An 11,143-nucleotide genomic window follows, 5' to 3' on the forward strand; every position below is an offset into this window, starting at 1 on the left:
CCCACGCTAGGGAGATTGTCAGGTGTCCAAAGAGCAAGTGAGCGGGATAACTGTGCTTCTGTGGTGCCTGTGGCTGTTCAGCCTCTGACTCCTCTCCCACACATCCTTTTCCCCCTGGAGCTCCAGGTCATTGAGCTGACTCTAGTCGGGCCTTCAGCCTTTCCTCAGTATGTTCTATCAGCCAGGAGAGCAGATAATTTCAGGGGTGTATAAGTTCACCGCCAAAATAACCAGACACCAGGGCAGTATGACTTCCACCAAAGAAAAATAAACTGGACATTCTCTAGTGCTGGATAATAAATTACCCCAAACTTAGCCACTTAAAACATCACAGTTTCTGGGGTGGGTGCGGTGGCTCACGCCTATAATCCCAGCACTTTGAGAGGGCAAGGCAGGCAGATCACTTGAGGTCAGGAGTTTGAGACCAGCGTGGCCAACATGGTAAAAACCCATCTCTACTAAAAATACAAAAAATTAGCTGTGCATGGTGGCGCACCTGTAGTCCCAGCTACTTGGGAAGCTGAGGCAAGAGAATTGCTTGAGCCCGGGAGGCGGAGGTTGCAGTGAACCAAGATTGTGACCCTGCACTCTAGCCTAGGCCGACAGAGTGAGACTCCGTCTCCAAAAAAAAAAAAAAAACAACAACAAAACTATCACAGTGTCTGAGGGTCAGGAATCTGGAAGAGCCTAGCTGGGTGGTTTGACTCACGGTCTCTCCTGACGTTTTACTCAAGTTGGCAGCCAGGACTGCAGTCGGCTGAAGGTTTCACTTGGCTGACAGACCCATTTCAACATGGCCCACTCACAGGGTCATTGGCAAGAGGCTTCAGTTTGTCACCACCTGAGCATCTCCGTGGGCTCCTCACAACATGTCATCCTAACGAGAAGGTGAGACCGTGACCAAGACAGAAGCCACCATGTCTATCATAACCTCACAGAAAAGACAGACCATCACTTCTACTGTATTTTATTGGTCACATAGACCAACCCTAGCACAACATGGGAAGGGGATATACAGGGCATGAATACCATGAGGCAGGAATCATCAGGGGCTATATTGGAGGCGGGCTCTACTGGGTAACGTATAATATTTGAAGCAGAAGTATTGAAACAGATGAAAAATTTTAAATAAACATAATAAATAAAAACTATTAGAATATAGGACTGGGCGTGGTGGCTTACGCCTGTAATCCTAGCACTTTGGGAGGCCGAGGTGGGCAGAGCATGAGGTCAGATGACACCATCCTAGCCAACACAATGAAACCCCGTCTCTACTAAAAATACAAAAAATTAGCCAGGTGTGGTGGCAGACGCCTGCAGTCCCAGCTACTTGGGAGGCTGAGGCAGAAGAATTGCTTGAACCCAGGAGGCGGAGGTTGCAGTGAGCCGAGATCACGCCACCACGCTCCAGCCTGGGCAACAGAGCGAGACGCTGTCTCAAAAAAAAAGATTAAAATATAAAACAGGAACTAGAGATTATAAAAAGGACCCCAAAAATGTTAGGTGTGAGTATGATGGTAGACAAAAACAAAACAGCCCGGCGTGGTGGCTCATGCATGTAATCCCAGCACTTTGGGAGGCCGAGGCAGGAACATCACTTGAGCTCAAGAGTTTGAGACCAGCTTGGGCAACATGGCAAAACCCCATCTCTACATAAAATACATCTCTACATAAAATATAGGTGTGGTGGTGCACCCCTATGGCCCTGGCTACTTGGGAGGCTGAGGTGGGAGAATCACTTGAGCCCAGGAGGTTGAAGCTGGAGTGAGCTGAGATCGTGCCATTGCACTCCAGCCTGGGTGACGAGAGCAAGACCCTGTCTCAAAAAAATAAAAATTTTTTTAAAAAGTGTAAATGGAGAATACGGAATGAGATGTCCCAGTAGTAATTATAAAAATATTTGAAACACAGAGACCCTCACTGAATTAGTCCGACAGCATACACACACACAAAGATTGAGAAATATTGAAAATGAAAGGATGGGCTGGGCACGGTGGCTCATGCCTGTAATCCCAACACTTTGGGAGGCTGAGGCAGGCAGATCACGAGGTTAGGAGATCGAGACCATCCTGGCTAACACAGTGAAACCCCGTCTCTACTAAAAATACCAAAAGTTAGCCGGATGTGGTGGCGGACGCCTGTAGTCCCAGCTGCTCAGGAGGCTGAGACAGGAGAATGGTGTGAACCTGGGAGGCGGAGTTTGCAGTGAGCCAAGATCAGGCCACTGCACTCCAACCTGGCCGACAGAGCAAGACTGTCTCAAAAACAAAAAAAAAGAAAAGAAAAGAAAATGAAAGGATATAGCACACTAAAAGCCCAAAGAAAGCTAAGATAGCTATCCTAATAGCTACGAAAATAGGTTGGGCGCAGTGGCTTCTGCCTATAATCCCAGCACTTTGGGAGGCCTAGGCGGACAGATCACTTGAGGCAAGGAGTTCAAGACCAGCCTGGCCAACATGGTGCAACCCTATCTGTACTAAAAATACAAAAATTAGCCTAGAATGGTGTCATGTGCCTATAAAACCAGCTACTCAGGAGGCTGAGTCAGGAGAAGCGCCTGAATCCAAGAGGCGGAGGTTGCAGTGAGCTGAGATTGTGCCACTGCATTCAGCCTGGGTGACAGAGATGGAGACTCTCAAAAAGAAAAACAGTTGATAAAAAAGCAGAGGAACAAACCCAAAGGATTGAATCGTGGAGGAAATAATATAAGGAAGGAAAAAGATACGATAGAGAATTGTTAAGTAACAATAAAGATTAACAGAATAGGCCAGGTGCGATGGCTCACACCTGTAATCCCAGCACTTTGGGAGGCCAAGGCAGGCATATCACTAGGGGCCAGGAGTTCGAGACCAGCCTGGCCAACATATGAAACCCCGTCTGTACTAGAAATGCAAAAATTAACCAGGCATGGTGGTGCATGCCTGTAGTCCGAGCTACTCAGGAGGCTGAGACAGGAGAATTGCTTGAACCTGGAAGGAGGAGGTTGCAGTGAGCCAAGATTGTGCCAATGCACGCCAGCCTGGGTGACAGAGTAAGACTCCATCTCAAAAATAAATAAATAAAAAACAAACTAAAAAAAGAAAAGAAAAGAAAAAAAAAAAAAAAACAGGCGCAGTGGCTCAGGCCTGTAATCCCAGTGCTTTCAGAGGCCAAGGCAGGCAGATCACTTGAAGGTCAGGAGTTTGAGACCAGCCTGGCCAACATGGTGAAACCCCGTCTCTACTAAAAATACAAAAAAATTAGCTGGGTGCGGTGGCTCACGCCTGTAATCCCAGTACTTTGGGAGGCCAAGGTGGGCAGATCACCTGAGGTCAGGAGTTCAAGACCAGCCTGACCAACATGGAGAAACAAAAATACAAAATTAGCCAGGTGTGGTGGCACATACCTGTAATCCAGCTACTTGGGAGGCTGAGGCAGGAGAATCACTCGAACCTGGGAGGCAGAGGTTGTAGTGAGCTGAGATTGCACTCCAGCCTGGGTGACAAGCGAGACTTCATCTCAAAAAAAAAAAAGCTGGTACTTTGAAAATAATTAATGATGATAGACCTTTGCCGAGACTGATTTAAAACAACACAATGCAAAATGCGTAACAAAGGAAAATTATAGATACAAAAAGGCTACAAATCGTAAGCTAATGCACTTGAAAACACAGATGAAAAGCAAAAATTTCGGGAAACATTAAAATGTGGTCAAATGAATGCAAAAAGAAATAGAAAGCTTGAGTATAACTTGAATATAACAATAAATTTTAGGAAAAATTAAAATGATAATCAAAGATTCCCCATCTTATTGTAATAAAGAGTCTCAGGCCCAGCCCCAGATGCTTTTACAGATTGTAGTTCTATCAAACTTTCAAGGAACTGTAATTCCCATCTTATACAAATTGTTCCAGAAAATAGGAAAAGAGAAAAAGCTGTATACCTCATTTTATGAGGCTAAAATAGTCTTGATTCTAAAACCACATAAAGAAAATACTAAACAATAAAGTTATAGACCCACTGGACTTATGAATATAGATGCAAAAATTCTAATAAAATATTAGCTACCTGAATTCAATAGTGCATTTTGTTTTAAATCGTAAGTAGGGTTTATCCGGGAATACAATTGATCCAAATTAGAAAATTAGTGAGTGCAGGCTGGGCGTGGTGGCTCACACTTGTAATGCCAGCACTTTGGGTGGCTGAGGCGGATGGATTACGAGGTCAGGAGTTCGAGACCAGCCTGGCCAACACAGTGAAACCCCGTCTCTACTAAAAATACAAAAATTAGCTGGGCGTAGTGGCAGGTGCCTGTAATCCCACCTACTCAGGAGGCTGAGGCAGGAGAATCGCTTGAACCCAGGAGGCGGAGGTTGCAGTGAGCCAAGATCGTGCCACTGCACTCCAGCCTAGGTGACAGAGGTAGACTCCGTCTTAAAAAAAAAAAAAAAAAATTAGTGGATGCAATTTACCATATTAATAAAGGAGGAAATTATATGATAATCTCAAATCAGAGAAGGATTTGATAAGGTTCAGTGCCTGTTTATGATATTTAAAAGGGTGCTGGGCATGGTGGCTCATGCCTGTAATCCCTATAGTTTGGGAAGCTGAAGCAGGTGGATCACTTGAGCCCAGGAGTTTGAGACCAGCCTGGGCAACGTGGCAAAACCCCATCTCTACAGGAAAAAAATAAATAAATAACTCTTTGCAAACAGAAGTAGAAGAAGGCCGGGCGCGGTGGCTCAAGCCTGTAATCCCAGCACTTTGGGAGGCCGAGACGGGCAGATCACGACGTCAGGAGATCGAGACCATCCTGGCTAACACGGTGAAACCCCGTCTCTACTAAAAATACAAAAAAAAAAAAACTAGCCGGGCGAGGTGGCAGGCGCCTGTAGTCCAGCTACTTGGGAGGCTGAGGCAGGAGAATGGCGTAAGCCTGGGAGGCGGAGCTTGCAGTGAGCTGAGATCCGGCCACTGTACTCCAGCCTGGGCGACAGAGCAAGACTCCGTCTCAAAAAAAAAAAAAAAAAAAAAAAAAAGAAGTAGAAGAAAACTTCTTTAACTTCATACATAGCAAAATCTTACAGCAAAAATGCTTAATAGGGAATTTTTTTTTTTGAGATGGAATCTCACTCTTGTTGCCCAGGCTGGAGTGCAATGGCATGATCTTGGCTCACTGCAACCTCCACCTCCCAGGTTCAAGCAATTCTCTTGCCTCAGCCTCCCAAGTAGCTGGGATTACAGGCGCCCCCACCACACCCAGCTAATTTTTGTATTTTTAGTAGAGGCGAGGTTTCACTATGTTGGCCAGGCTGGTCTCAAACTCTTGACCTCAGGTGATTCACTGGCCTCGGCCTCCCAAAGTGCTGGGATTACAAGCATGAGCCACCAAAGCTGGCCAATAGAGAATTTTTAAATGCATTTCCCTTTAAGATCAGGAACAAGGCAAGGATGTTCACTCAATACTACTCTTTAATATAAAACCAGCTAATGCTATAAGGAAAAAGAAATGAGGTATACATTGTAGAAGGATTGATAAAACTCATTTGCAAATGATAGGAGTGACTACCTTAAAGAACCAACAGAGCCGGGCGTGGTGGCTCACACCTGTAATCCCAGCACTTTGGGAGGCCGAGGCGGGCAGATCACAAGGTCAGGAGATCGAGACCATCCTGACTAACATGGTGAAACCCCATCTCTGCTAAAAATACAAAAAATTAGCCAGGTGTGGTGGCGGGCGCCTGTAGTCCCAGCTACTCGGGAGGCTGAGGCAGGAGAATGGCGGGAGGCCAAGCTTGCAGTGAGCCGAGACTGCACTACTGCACTCCAGCCTGGGTGACAGAGCGTCTCAAAAAAAAAAAGGCTGGGCGTGGTGGCTCAAGCCTGTAATCCCAGCACTTTGGGAGGTCAAGACGGGCAGATCACGAGGTCAGGAGATCGAGACCATCCTGGTCAACACGGTGAAACCCCGTCTCTACTAAAAAATACAGTAAAACTAGCTGGACGAGGTGGCGGGCGCCTGTAGTCCCAGCTACTCGGGAGGCTGAGGCAAGAGAATGGCGTAAACCCAGGAGGCGGAGCTTGCAGTGAGCTGAGATCCAGCCACTGCACTCCAGCCTGGGCGACAGAGCAAGACTCCGTCTCAAAAAAAAAAAAAAAAAACCAACAGAATGACAAAAACAACTAATAGGACTAATAAGAGAGTTCAGCGGCCAGTCGTAGTAGCACATGCCTATAATCCCTGCACTTTGGGAGGCTGAGGTGGGTGGATCACCTGAGGTCAGGAGTTCAAGACCAGCCTGGCCAACATGATGAACCCCATCTCTACTAAAAATACAAAAAATTAGCTGGGCATGGTGGCACATGCCTGTAATCCCAGCTACTCAGGAGGCTGAGGCAGGAGAATCGCTTGGAACCTGGCAGGCGGAGTTTGCAGTGAGCCGAGATCGCGCCACTGCACTTCAGCCTGGGCAACAATAGCAAAACTCCATCTCAAAAAAAAAAAAAAAAGTTCAGCAAGGTTTCCCAATACAAAATCAACATCAACCTGTAAAAATCAAAAGCATTTCTGTATAGCAGCAACAACCAACAAAAAAAAGTAGGAATGAATTTCATGCAAAAGACCTCTATTTTAAAGAATTTAAACTCTAACAATAGAAATCGATCTGAATAAAAGAGAGACATTTCATGCTCTTTGCTGGGAAGATTTTGGTAATATGTAAGTTATTTTTAACAAATTATCCCAAAACTTAGTGGCTTAAAACAATAAACATTTATTATCTCACATGGTTTCGGAGAGTCAGGATTCTGAGAGTGGCTTAACTGGGTGGTTCTGACTCAGAGCTGCTCATGAGGCTGCAATCAGGATGTTGGCCAGGACTGCAGTTATCTGAAGGCTGGGATCCACCTTTAAGAAGGCTTGCTCACATGGCTGTTGGCAAGAGGCCTTACTTTCTTGCCACCTGGATCCCTCCATAGGGCTGCTCATGACATACCAGCTAATGTCCCACAGAGTGAGCAATCTGCGTGACAGCAGGAAGCAGATGTGCCTTTTACAACCTGGTCTTGGAAATGACACACTATCACTTCCACCTCATTCTGTGCTTTACAATTGAGTCACTAAGTCCAGCACACATGCAAGTGGAAGGGAGTTAGGCTCCAACTCCTGACAAGTGCAGTATCAGAGTGTGACCATATCTTAAAACCTCCACAGTTAATATTATTAAGATGTTATTTTGGCCGGGCACGGTGGCTCACACCTGTAATCCCAGCACTTTGGGAGGCCGAGGCGGGTGGATCACCTGAGGTCAGGAGTTCGAGACTAGCCTGACCAACATAGAGAAACCCCGTCTCTACTAAAAATACAAAATTAGCTGGACATGATGGTGGGTGCCTGTAGTTCCAGCTACCGGGAGGCTGAAGCAGGAGAATTGCTTGAACCCGGGAGGCAGAGGTTGCGGTGAGCTGAGATCGTGCCATTGCACTCCAGCCTGGACAACATGAGCAAAACTCCATCTCAAAAAGAAAAAAAAAAAAGACATTATTTCTCCCAAAATGTAAAAATTCAATGCAATCTCAATAAAACTTCCATTACTTTTTGTTGTTGTTGTTTTGAAACAGGGTCTCACTTCGTTGCCCAGGCTGGCGTGCAGTGGCATGATCATAGCTCACGGCAGGCTCCAACTCCTGGGTTCAAGCAATCCTCCTGCCTCAGCCTCCCAAGTAGCTGGGATTTAGGCGTGAGCCACCATGCCTGGCCTCATTACTTCTTTTTTTCAGAACTGTAATACACAGCCGGACACGGTGGCTCACGCCTGTAATCCCAGCACTTTGGGAGGCCGAGACAGGCAGATCACGACGTCAGGAGATCGAGAACTGTAATACACTTATATTAGAATTTAGAATACTAATGAATCATGGACAGCTAAGACAGCCTTCAAAGAAAGAGTTATGCCCACTAGATATTAAGACATACTAAAGGCGTTAGTAATAAAAGGAAAAAAAAAAAAAGAAAGAAAAAAAATCCTATATTGGTCCAAGAGCTAAGAAGTAGACCTATTTAGAAGAGAAAGCCGGGTGCAGTGGCTCACGCCTGTAATCCCAGCACTTTGGGAGGCCGAGGTAGGCGGATCACAAGGTCAGGAGATGGAGACCATCCTGGCTAACACGGTGAAATCCCATCTCTGCTAAAAAATACAAAAAAATTAGCCGGGCGTGGTGGCAGGCGCCTGTAGTCCCAGCTACTCAGGAGGCTGAGGCAGGAGCATGGCGTGAACTCGGGAGGCGGAGCTTGCAGTGAGCTGAGATCAGGCCACTGCACTCCAGCTGGGCAACAGAGAGAGACTCCGTCTCAAAAAAAAAACAAGAGAAAAAACAGCACAGGGCCAGGCGCGGTGGCTCACGCCTGTAATTCCAGCACTCTGGGAGGCGGAGGTGGGCGGATCACAAGGTCAAGAGATCAAGACCATCCTGGTCAACATGGTGAGACCCCATCCCTACTAAAAATACAAAAATTAGCTGGGCGTGGTTGCGCACACCTGTAATCCCAGCTACTCAGGAGGCTGAGGCAGGAAAATCACTTGAACCTGGGAGGCGGAGGTGGCAGTGGGCCAAGATCGCGCCACTGCACTCCAGCCTGGCGACAGAGTGAGACTCTGTCAAAAACAAAACAAAACAAAACAAAAAAACAACTCAGAAGTCAGGTACAATAGTCCTCACCTGTAATCCCAGTGACTCAGGAGGCTGAGTTGGGGAGAATGCTTGAGGCCAGGAGTCAGCCCAGGCTCATCTCTTAAAAACAACAACAACAACAAAACCAGCAACAAACCACCTCAGAGACAGACCCATGTATCTATGGAACTTAATATATGATAGAGGTGGTAACAAACACACAGGGATGGGACAGATTGCTTAATAGATGGTGATGGGGCATCTGGCTCATCACATAGAGAAAAATAAAATTGTAGCTCTATCTCACACCATATACAAGGACGGACTCCACATGAATTAAAGACCTAAATGTGGCCAAGCACGGTGGCTCATGCCTATAATCTCAGCAATTTGGGAGGCCGAGGCGGGCGAATCACTTGAGGCCAGGAGTTCAAGACCAGCCTGGCCAACATGGCGAAAACCTGTCTCTACTAAAAATGCAAAAATTCGCCAGGCATGGTGGCTCACGCCTGTAATCCTAGCTACTCAGCAGGCTGAGGCAGGAGAATCGCTTGAACCCAGGAGGCGGAGGTTGCGGTGAACTGAGATAGTGCCATTGCACTCCAGCCTGGGCAACAAGAGCGAAACTCTGTCAAAAAAAAAAAGGGGGGCCGGGTGCGGTGGCTCAAGCCTGTAATCCCAGCACTTTGGGAGGCCGAGACGGGCAGATCACGAGGTCAGGAGATCGAGACCATCCTGGCTAACACGGTGAAACCCCATCTCTACTAAAAAATACAAAAAACTAGCCGGGCAAGGTGGCAGGCACCTGTAGTCCCAGCCACTCGGGAGGCTGAGGCAGGAGAATGGCGTGAACCCAGGAGGCAGAGCTTGCAGTGAACTGAGACCCGGCCACTGCACTCTAGCCTGGGTGACAGAGCGAGACTCCGACTCAAAAAAAAAAAAGAAAGAAAGAAAGAAAAAAGAAACTGTAGGGGAACATCTTGTGACCTGGGGAAGAGAATTATTTCTTTAAAAGCACAGACCAGGCCGGGCGTGGCAGCTCACACCTCTAATCCCAGCACTTTGGGAGGCCGAGGCAGGTGGATCATGAAGTCAGGAGTTTGAGACCAGCCTGACCAACATGGTGAAACCTTGTCTCTACTAAAAATGCAAAAATTAGCTGGGCATAGTGGTGCACACCTGTAATCCCAGCTAATTAGGAGGCTAAGGCAGGAGAATCACTTGAACCTGGGAGGCAGAGGTTGCAGTGAGCTGTGATTGCGTCACTGCACTCCAGCCTGAACGACAGAGTGAGACTCCGTCTCAAAAAAAAGCACAGACTGCACTTCAGCCCAAACGACAGAGCAAGACTCTGTCTCAAAAAAAAGCACAGACCATAGGGGGGAAAAATGATTATATCAAAATTATGGATCTTTATTCAACTAAGTTTACTGTTTACAAAGTTAATAACACAAATGCCAGAGCTGGAGAGGCTATTTCCAACACCTAAGGGATTAATAATGAGACTATGTGAGGAATCCCTGACAATCAACAGGAAAATAAATATAGGAATTACCCCAACAGGAATATGGATGTACTGTATTCTGTATGTTAGCAAATTTGGTCTGCGTTGGGCAAATTCATTCTATTGATAAGAAATTTAGCCTCTGAGGGCAAACCTATTCTTCAATGATGTGGCATTCAGAAATGAAAAATCTGTCAAATCCATTTATTGTAAAGTGGCCAAGACACTGAAGACCAAATTGTGAACAGTGGGCTCAGACACTACTTGTTTGGGATAAGTCTATTGTGTATTGCAAAAGTCCCTTCTGTGAATAAAGGGCTCAGTTACTTTTTTTTTTGAGACAGTCTCGCTCTGTTGCCCAAGCTGGAGTGCAGTGGCATGATCTCAGCTCACTGCAACCTCCGCCTCCCGGGTTCAAGTGATTATCCTGCCTCAGCCTCCCAAGTAGCTGGGACTACAAGTGCCTACCACCACACCCGGCTAATTATTATTATTATTATTATTTTGTGTTAGTAGAGACAGGGTTTCACCATATTGGCCAGGGTGGTCTCAAACTCCTGACTTTGTGATCTGCCTGCCTCCGCCTCCCAAAGTGCTGGGATTACAGGCGTGCGCCCCCGCCCCTGGCAAGGGCTCAGTTACTTTCGAAGAGAGCAAAAATTGCTCTAAGGACTGGGATTTACAACCTCTGAAGATCACAGCATCCTGTTTTGTTTTGTTTTGTTTTGACCGAGGCTGGAGTGCAATGGTGTGGTCTCAGCTCTCTGCAACCTCCACATCCCGGGTTCCAGCGATTTTCCCGCCTCAGCCTCCCGAGTAGGTGGAACTACAGGCGCGTGCCACTTACACCCGGCTGTTTTTTTGTTTGTTTGTTTTTTGTTTTTGTTTTTGTATTTTCAGTAGAGACGGGATTTCACCATGTTGGCCAGCTGATCTCGAACTCCTGACCTCGTGATCCGCCCGTTTCAGCCTCCCAAAGTACTGGGATTAC

This window comes from Trachypithecus francoisi, unplaced genomic scaffold (genome assembly GCF_009764315.1).
Source record: "Trachypithecus francoisi isolate TF-2019V2 unplaced genomic scaffold, Tfra_2.0 Lachesis_group6, whole genome shotgun sequence".
NCBI lineage: Eukaryota > Metazoa > Chordata > Mammalia > Primates > Cercopithecidae > Trachypithecus > Trachypithecus francoisi.